Source organism: Polypterus senegalus, unplaced genomic scaffold (genome assembly GCF_016835505.1).
Source record: "Polypterus senegalus isolate Bchr_013 unplaced genomic scaffold, ASM1683550v1 scaffold_4866, whole genome shotgun sequence".
In the NCBI taxonomy this organism is placed as follows: Eukaryota; Metazoa; Chordata; class Cladistia; order Polypteriformes; family Polypteridae; genus Polypterus; species Polypterus senegalus.
In genome coordinates this window covers 17,168-27,684 of record NW_024380441.1, presented here as the reverse complement: position 1 = coordinate 27,684, position 10,517 = coordinate 17,168, and the positions used below count along the sequence as shown (strand labels likewise).

At 36.3% G+C, this 10,517-nt stretch overlaps 1 long non-coding RNA gene across 1 annotated transcript; it reads right to left on the bottom strand.

Annotated features, from left to right (window-relative positions):
- Positions 1–222: 222 nt before the first annotated feature.
- LOC120520210 lies at positions 223–7,779 on the bottom strand. Its single transcript, XR_005631787.1, has 3 exons — positions 7,712–7,779; positions 717–829; positions 223–263 (listed from the first exon to the last, which is right to left on the bottom strand). It is a non-coding gene; the product is annotated as an uncharacterized LOC120520210 (long non-coding RNA).
- Positions 7,780–10,517: the final 2,738 nt, after the last annotated feature.

The following is a 10,517-nucleotide window of genomic DNA, read 5'->3' as shown; positions in this document are numbered from 1 at the left end:
CAATTACTTTAATAGTACTCAGTCAATTTAGGAAATGTAACAGAGGGCAATTTCTACTTTACACATGAGAAACCTCATTCTAGTAAAGATCTAATGAACAACCGAGGTTTAATGGAGCTTTTCACTTTGTCAGAAAATGGAAAGTAAAGAAAATAGACTCAACTGTTTAACATATGAGGAAACATGTAGCCACCTGTCATCCCACTCTGAGCAGAAACTCTTGGGACTCGAATTCTGCATAAGCCATCTACTGAGGCCACTTCCTAGAAAAAAGTAAAACAAAGTTTGATTATGATCTCAAAGCAAAAAAAAAAAACAAAAAACAAAAAAAGAAACACAACACCACAAAAAAACATAACTTAGATGTAAGTTGCAAATGTATAGGACTAATTATAAAAAAAAAAATCTAGCCGAGATTCAGCTTGCAAATTAAACACGTCCAAACATATTTGAAAATAAATCCAGAAGTTATATGTTTTTCTTTCTCCCAGCACAGAAATAAATGCATTTAAAATGAGCAAACACAAAACTACCTACCATACAATCTACCTATTCATTCATTTTCAAAACTTGGTTAAATCAATTCATTATTAAAGATTGTGGGTCTTCCTTATAAATATACAAGATCCTTGTTTTATTATTTATTTTCTTTACCAAAGTAAAAAGGAGAAAAATTCTACTCTTGCAGTAGCCAAGTTTAAAGTTCACTTCATTACCCTCAGTTTGTTACGCTCCTCCTCTGTCAGCTGATTCTGAGACTGAATGATACCAGTATCTCGACTTGGTTTCAGCTGGATCACAGCTCGATTCTTGAAATCAACGCTGTCATCTAAGTGACAGAAGAAAACAAAAATATTTTAATATCATTTTGAGAGTCAACGTTAATCTTTTTAGATCACTGCGCTAGTTAAACATTGGGCATTCATCAATTCCTACTAAAGCATTATAGTCGTCTGGAGAAGACCGGTTTTTACATACTGTTAGTATTTTTTTTGTTTATTTTACAAACCAACGATAACAACTTCACAAATTTGGTAGATAAGGAACTGTGATTTTTAGTACAGAAATGCACCATTCAGTATCCTCTCTAAATTCTAAAAGATGATTAAACTTGGTTGTGGTTGAACCCAGTCTTGGAAATCAAATTAAAATGTACAGCCTATGTATCTTGCTGTCATCAAAACACAACTCTGCCAAAAGATAAGCCAATATAAATTACACTGATGTGCAAGAGGATGGCTATGCGGACGGCATATACAGCAATACATTGTTCCACATATTTCTTTAAAAAAATTATATATTTTATCCACTGTGTCACAGAAATCATGACTGGTATTAAAAAATTATAACAGCAACCAATGTTAAGAATATCATGGGACACAGTTAATTTACATTGATATATTATTAGAGGATAAGCCAAAGAACAGTGGAAATAATGTTGTATAATGACAGCCTCAATGGCATACAGTAAGGAAATGATTATTTGAATTTATCTGATGTTTTCACATGTGAAGAAGATAACCAAAACAGGGAGACAGCTGGTCTTATTAGGCTTTTTAAGCTTAATAAGCATCATGGGAAAATTAGTGGAAACAATTGTTAAGGTAATGATCCTCTCCTTAATTTCACTTCAGTTCATGTGTAGAGCAAATCGTTCAGTGGAGGATGAAGTTAATTTATGCATCCACTATATTCTTCAGCACCTAGATTTGCCTAACACCTGTGGATTTCTGTTCAGCCTTCAATACCATTGTTTTAGAGTGGCTTCAGAGTAAACTAATCCAGTTCGCTTTAGACTATGGTGTCTGCCAATGGATTATGAGTTTTTTGACAGGTAGGAAAGAATATGTAAGACTGGGCCCATATATATCAGATCCAATGTCAATTAGCATAGGCTCCACCCAAGGCTGTGTTCTTTCACCCCTCCAGTTTTCATTTTATAGAAATGACTGTAGATCCATGGGCAAATCAGTAAAAATCCTAAAGTTTGCAGATGACACACCTGTAGTGGGTCTCATTTCCAATAATGATGTGTCTTCCTATCAAAGAAAGGTGGGCTGCCTTGTAGAAAGGTGTTTTTGCAACAACATGGAGCTTAATGCTATTCAGTGGAAAGGAAGATTGATTTTCACTGACAATTAACTAACTATCCAACTTTGCAAATTAATGGCCAGACTGTGTCTGTGACTGTGTTCAGTCATTTAAATTCCTGGGGACTACTTTCACTAATACATTAAAAAGGGACAAGCACATCACCTCCATCATCAAGAAAGCCAGGGAGAAACTGTTCTTCCTATGCCATCTTAAGAAAAATGGCATATCAAGGTGTATATTGTTAAATTTTTACTCGGCCATCATTGGAAGTTATTGTGACCTCCTCCATCACCATTTGGTTTCCTTATGCCTCCTCTCTTACTACCTCAGTTGCAGCAGGTTATCTGTTCAGCTGAGAAAATCACTGACTGTTGTCTATCAACATTAAAAGATCTGTTCATCGCCAGAGCAAAAAAGAGAGTAGGAAAGATTGCATCTGACTCTACCCACCCAAGCAGCCATTTGCTCATTAAATTGCCATTACAGAGGGGGTACAGGTTTATTGCGACCTGAACTACATGCCATCTCTGCAGCTACTTTCCTCATACTATTCAGATCCTAAATAAAATACATAGAGTTACTCCTAACAGTTTTTGCAACATATAACTGGTAAATGTGCGGTTTGTCTATTTGTAATTATTTCATACCAGTAACGGCAGACTGCACGATAACATGCAGTGAATACACTTGACTTATAGTTTTCCTACTCTTTGTACGTTTAGCATTCATTTGCTCAGAGTTTGATGCGCTTGCTGCTACCTGAGCAGCTCTTCTTTTCTCAACCCCAGTAGTGCGCTTCTTCTCTTCTTCCATCTGCATCTTTTTGCGTTAAAACTGATTAAGTCAGTTTTTGTGTTGCAATTACATAAAACATTTTTCTTAATTTTTTCACTTAAACTGGTACTTAAGTGTTCAATCTGCCTCAAGAATATTAAGATATGAAGAAGTAGAGGACGTGACGGTGAAGGCAGTAGGGATGCTCCGCACGGTTGCCCTGCTGCCCACTGCCAAGAGCTGATTCAACAATAAAAAAAAAATAAAAATAAGAAGAGTAATAAAAATCATCACCGAAAGTTGACAGTAGAGATCATGCAGTATATGTGTACCAAATTTCAGGTAAATAGTTCAAAGCGACAGTAGAGGTCATATAGTATATGTGTACCAAATTTCAGGTAAATAGTTCAAACGGTTTGTGAGCTACAGGTGATTTAAAATCCAGGACTGACAAACAGACAGCAACGGTAGCACATTATAGAAGACTTGCTCAACTTGCACTAATTGATATCTATAATATTTTGTATAGTTTTTGTATCTATTTGAGTTAATTACTGAAGTTTGTAAATGTTTTTTTTCAAGAAATTGTTGTACTTGCACAGTGTCAGGTTAATGGTGGGTCAAAATTGTGTTGTTTTAAGTTGGTTATGTTTTGTATTCCATGTTTTGCACCCAACCAAATTCAATTCTGGTATGTTGCATATGCTAATAATAAAGTGATCCTGAATAACATGTTAGTGAACAGTTGATATGGGTTTAGACTGGGAGATATTATTTCACTAATAAGTTGGAATTCTACAAAAAGGCAACAAATGCATATGATGAGAGGCGCAAGTGATATTATTTGTCTTGATTTTAGTTTATAGTGAGAACAATGTTTTCTGAATAACCTGATATTAATAGTCATGCCCATAAAGGACCACTGCTCTTTTTAACATACATAAATGATCTTGATTAAAGAATAACCCTTCCCCCTCAATTTCCTTATACTTGGTGCTGTTTAAATACAGTGGGTCCGGAAAGTATTCAGACCCCTTTCAATTTTTCACTCTTTGTTATATATATTTGCTAAAATCATTTAAATGAATTTTTTCCCTCATCAATGTACACACAGCACCCCATATTGACAGACAAAAAAAAGAATTTTTGAAATTGTTGCAGATTTATTAAAAAAGAAAAACTGAAATATCACATGGTCCGAAGAATTCAGACCCTTTGCTGTGACACTCATATATTTAGCTCAGGTGCTTTCCATTTTTTCTGATCATCCTTGAGAACACCTTCATTTGAGTCCAGCCGTGTTTGATTATACTGATTGGACTTGATTAGGAAAGCCACACACCTGTCTATATAAGACCTTACAGCTCACAATGCATGTCAGAGCAAATGAGAATCATGAGGTCAAAGGAACTGCCTGAAGAGCTCAGAGACAGAAGTGTGGCAAGGCACAGATCTGGCCAAGGTTACAAAAAAATTTCTGCTGCACTTAAGGTTCCCAAGAGCACAGTGGCCTCCATAATCCTAGAGCTGGCTGTCCGGCCAAGCTGAGCTACCGGGGAGAAGAGCCTTGATGAGAGAGGTAAAGATGAGCCCAAAGATCACTTTGGCTGAGCTCCAGAGATGCAGTCAGGAGATGGGAGAAAGTTGTAGAAAGTCATCCATCACTGCAGCCCTCCACCAGTCAGGGCTTTATGGCAGAGTGGCCTGTCAGAAGCCTCTCCTCAGTGCAAGACACATGACAGCCCGCATGGAGTTTGCTAAAAGACACCTGAAGATTCTCTGGTCTGATGAGACCAAGATAGACCTTTTTGGCCTTAATTCTAAGCGGTATGTGTGGAGACAACCAGGCACTGCTCATCACTTGTCCAATACAGTCCCCACAGTGAAGCATGGCGGTGGAAGCATCATGCTGTGGGGGTGTTTTTCAGCTGCAGGGATAGGATGACTGGTGGCAATCGAGGGAAAGATGAATGCGGCCAAGTACAGGGATATCCTGGACAAAAACCTTCTCCAGAGTGCTAAGGACCTCAGACTGGTCCAAAGGTTTACCTTCCAACAAGACAGACCCTAAGCACACAGCTAAAATAACGAAGGAGTGGCTTCACAACAACTCTGTGACTGTTCTTGAATGGCCCAGCCAGAGCCCTGACTTAAACCCAATTGAGCATCTCTGGAGAGGATCTGCAAGGAGGAATGGCAGAGGATCCCCAAATCCAGGTGTGAAAAACTTGCTACATCTTTCCCAAGAAGACTTATGGCTGTATTAGCTCAAAAGGGTGCTTCTACTAAATACAGAGCAAAGGGTCTGAATACTTAGGACCATGTGATATTTCAGTTTTTCTTTTTTAATAAATCTGCAACAATTTCAAAAATTTTTTTTTTGTCTGTCAATATGGGTGCTGTGTGTACAGTACATTAATGAGGAAAAAAATTAATTTAAATGATTTTAGCAAACGGCTACAAAATAACAAAGAGTGAAAAATTGAAGGGGGTCTGAATACTTTCCGTACCCACTGTAAATAATAAACATGCCTCAGTAAGCTAAATATTTATCATAAACTCAATTTAGTTATCACAATCACATTTTCAGGTTTTCCATGATGTTCTCAATGTAAGTTCTTATCTAGAAAAACATTTCTTTTTAGACTGTGTAAAATATTCTTTGTTCCTGGTGCCACTAGCCTTTTTCCAGTTTGCTGGGGCAGACCCCTGGACCCTGTTTTGGGTATATTTTGCTCATGTGTGTACAAGTGCAGCCTGATCATTTTAGCTCCACTTTGGAACATGAAGGCTAGAGTCTTTTTAACCAACCCATTGGTTGATTTTTATGGTGCAATTTAAGGGTGTTGTGAGAGAATAATTTATGTATTTAAAGGTAACCTAGTTATTATGCATGGTGTGTTTTGGTTTGTGGTGCACATTTAAAAATATATAAGCATTTGCTTGGAAAAGGCATGAAGAAATTGATGCAATGGGTGGGTAAACATAAATGTCCTAGATGGGTTAAGAAGTGACAAGTGTCATGTGTCATGTGCACAGTAAGACTTGACAGCTGTCACATACATAGAAAAATTCATAAAAGAAGGACAAGAGCTAAACTTAAGAAATATTTGAGAAGGACAAGGATATAGTGGAATGACACTTTTATTGTGGATATGTAAGCTGGCTCTACTCTCTGCTGGAAACATCTCCTAGCCAATTAGAGTATGGGTTTGTAAACTAACGAACCATTCAGAGTAATCTCCGGTTTCAATTTTCTATAAATGCGTGACACTTTCTCATTGTTCTGTGACCATTCCGGGACACCTCTTCTCAGGGTGCTATCCCTTAGCAGAGTGCTATAATAGGGTGCTCCATCTTCAATAAAGAGAAATTAGAGACACATTAACATCTTCCTCCTACCTGTTTTCTGACTCAGAGATTTTAGGAACAAACTTCCTTCCTTAATATATTTACAATTAATTCTAAATCAGTATAAATACCAATGTTGCCAAGTGACTGCTGATATAAAAGATATAAATCTCAAATCATATGCAAGTTAAACTATTTTTTTTTTTTTAGCAGATTTCAAGACAAAAAAAAATGGAAAGGGTTTAAGCTGTAGGTTAGCATGGGATCAACTCAAAACAATAGACGTTTAGTGTGTGCAAAGAAGTAGAAGCAGGCAAAGAGAGCTTTTGCCCTTTTGCTCCACAGGAGGTTTCTTTCCCCAAGCTCATCTTAGGACATTTTTATTATGTTGTGATAGGTATATTGTCCCAGTCAAACTCCCTACCTGTCACCGTCCACAGGGGAGAAACTGGCCAATTAATTGGAAGGCCTTGAGATTCATGTGAAGTGTTGTTGCGACATTGCTCCTAGCACCAAAAATTCTTTTGAAGCACATTACTCAAAAGTGCAGTTTTGGCATTAGGTCCTTATAATGGACAGTAAAAAAAGATGAAAACTGCAAGTCTGAAAATGATACAGCTTGTTCTACAGTATTAATCTAGTGTTAAAACATTGTGTCTTATTATATTACAATTCATTTAATATGATGTGATTGTTATTGATCTTCAGAATGTTTTTTCAAAAGTGAAATGACTTGTTTTCACAAACGTTATGCACAAAAAGTGCACTTTAATTTGTTTTGAAATGTTTCTTGTTGTGTGCAATTAAGCAGATTTGAGTAACTACCGTTTTGTTACATTTAACTTAGTTGAGACATCCCTCTGTTTTGAATACAAGTTTAAAAAATTGTTCCAATAGAAATCACTAATGAATATAAACAAGAATGATTAACGTAGGCATATGTTGTAGCCTGCAGGGACTACAGGAATTAAATTAAATCAAGTGTTTATGAAGTACTTTAGAAGAGATTTCAGAATACTAAGGTATATTTCACGTATTGCAAAATTGCCTAAAAATATTGAGAAATTATTTATAGCTCATATCACCCAGCCCTGCATTGCACGTAAGCTTTTGCGAGGCATATCATATCTAGCAGATTTTAAAAGACATAAAATGATGGGTCTGATAGCTGTAAGTCAACAACAAATCTCTCTAACTACCAGGATGCAAAGTTTTACTTGGTAATAACTATACACTCCAGAATTATTGTTTATTATGTGTCAGATTTTAGGTATTATTCATTCAAAAGCCCATGTTAGTCGAGATGTATTATTGTCTTAAATTAAATTACTGTAAAAGGCTAAAGTGAGATTGCGTTGCCCATTGTATGCAGGTTAAAAATTAGTTATAGAAAGTTATTTAAACATGTTGATTTTGGATTATCATTATTTAACTATCTTTAAAAAATGTGACTCAAGAAAAATAACAAGCAAAATTATGTCCATAAGCATACCTAGCTCAAAGGAATGTTCTAAAGGAATCTGAAGACCACCGACTTCCGCTTCCAAAGGTTCACCTAACTGAGAAAAAAAGAAAACAAAAATGATTACGTGTTGATTTTCAAACATTGTGGAATCCTTAAATGTGTCATAGTAGATAAGCAAACTTTAAAAAGTTGGAATTATACACATGGTGTAACAATCAGGTGCATTCACTGTAGGGATGCTCCGAACAGGATTTTTTAGTGCAGATACTGATCACTGATATCATGTTACTGGATCGGCCAAATCTAAAAAGGTCTTACACTAAGCCCTTGCATAACAATTATTAACTTTGGTATTAATTGGTATTAATTACAGACTACAGATTTTACACGTTCCTTTTCTATTACCAAAATGAAATTCTGTAGGCTTATTGTTCAGTGATCCCATTAAAACACATAATTTAACTAATAAGATATGTAGGAAAACATTTATCCATGATACATACTGTACGGCATTAAAGAACATAAAGTGCTTCTCATAATTACAAGCTGTCAAATTGTTTAATTTCTGCTGTAATATACTTATTTGTAACAAAGCTAATTAAAAAGAGCAGTTTTCACCATTTGTCTAACAGAAAAAAATATATATGTGTCATGTCACACATTGATTCAATTAATGGACATTGGGAGTCAAACAGCTTAAATGAAAATATTAGTGGTACATGAATCAATCAATTTTAAATAAAAATCAGCCAATTAGAATGCTGGTTTTGTGATGTACAATCTTTTAAGATGAGCATACAATAACTGCTGCTATAAGTATTTTAAAGTGTCTGAAAGTAACAGGTTGCTATCTGTAAAATTTGTTAAAAGTTAAGACATGGTGGATTTAAAATAAAGTATGCTTGGCACAGCTAATTTGATATGGCACTTGTGGGTGGGTACTAGCTCAGTGTTGTGTCTTAAAAGTACACATTATCACATTTGAACATGCATTCAAGGAAAAAAATAAAGTGAATTAAAAAACAGTGAATATGCTCTGGCTGTTTGTTGTTCACTGTGATGATATTACAGGTGTGCTTTCAAAGGCCTGAACAGCAAAGTGAGCAGTTATTTAGCGAACTTCTATCTCGCATTATTTTTTTAAATAACCTCTGGTGGTTAAGTGTTACTAAATTTCTCTCTATTATAAAAAGAAATCCTGGAATGCAAAAGCAAGGCTAGGCTACGATACGTGATCTTCTCTCGGAAGACATTTAAAAGACCCGCGAGATAAAAGGACCGTAAACATGAGGCTTGATGCCAAGAGATGGTGCCAGGGCCATCTCGCGGGGATGTGGAACATGAGATTCTTGCAAGACACGCCCTACTTACAACAGATATCATACAAAAATTTAAATTGTATATCTGATTAACCAAACACAGGGTTCATGAAGAGCGAGCAGGGTCGAGCCCCTAGTGCTTCTATAAAATACTAAATAGAAGCATAATCAAAAATTAATGATGCATTTATCCGTGTACTTGTGGCAATTGAAGCTACTTTTTCAGATACAGCCAAGTTCGAAGAAAACATTTTCTTTAAAAAAACTAGAGCTGAGACTTAATATCTCTATTATAAAAAAAAAATCCTGTAGAAAGAATGACTAGGAAACGATATGTGATCTTCACGTTAAGATCACGAAGACAAATAAAAGAACTGAGACAAAAGAGAATGGGCAAAAAAAAAAGCAGTAGCGTAAAGGGAAGCAGCACACACAGATACAGGTGTCTCAGTGACAATACCTTGTAAATGAAACGTTGACGAATAAAAGATTGCATTAGCGCAAAAAAAAAGGAAATTAATCATCAGGATCAGGTGTAACTGAAAAAAATAGCATGACAAAGCGAGGTCAGAAATAAAAGGAAAAGAGCAGAAAAAGATAGCAAATGATCCAAAGGCTTATCCTTAGTGTGTGTTAAACCCACGCCAAGTACGCCTTGTAATGGAAGGATTTTTCTAAAGAGAGGGGATCAAGAGAGCAGATGGGCGTTGGTCGCTCAGCGAAACCCAGCTGCATTACTAATGTTTTGGGAGAAACAGCCGGGAATGTTCTAAAGATACAGCCAAGGCTATGTAAGGAGTTGTTTTTCACTTCGAGAAGCTTTTTTCACATGCAAGCATATTACTGTGTCTTCTGGTATCAAGCACTAGTCTCAAGGCCGAGTAGAAGAAAAACATAGCGCCGTGTCCGTGGAAGGAGGGGGTGTGAGAAACTGATCACTTCTGCATACACTGCTTCCACGTAAGCCGCTTTTGGGCAAGGACACCTAATTAGTATATAAGGGAAGGTTCCGCCCTCAGTTTCTTTGGAGGCTCAACCGTGGGGACAGCATGCACCGCCCGGTATTTGAAAGACAAAAATGAGTTGGTCCTCTGACAAGACTGACAAGCGGGCCCCCTCAGTCTACTGGTCTAGGATGATGGCTCTGGGTCTTTTGATGCATGTTACTGTATGTATGTAGTTATTGTAAGTATAAGTTTGTCTCTTTAAGCATATATATTTATTTCTATAACCCATTCATATGTATTTATATGTTATAATTGAATAAGTAAATTTTATAGAAGTATTGGACCTCTTCTCTCTGATTCTTTGCCTACTTATGTTCTAATCCCTTGAACCATATTCCCAAATCAAAACACGCCTTTAACAACACAAGCAGCATTATACGTCTGGCAAGAAAGAGATGTAACCACATACGGGGCCGGAAATAAAGGACAAGTATTGCTTTTACAAAAGTTTTACAGTAAAGGTGAAAATAATGAATACGTAACAATTCCCAAGAAAATAACCATCTC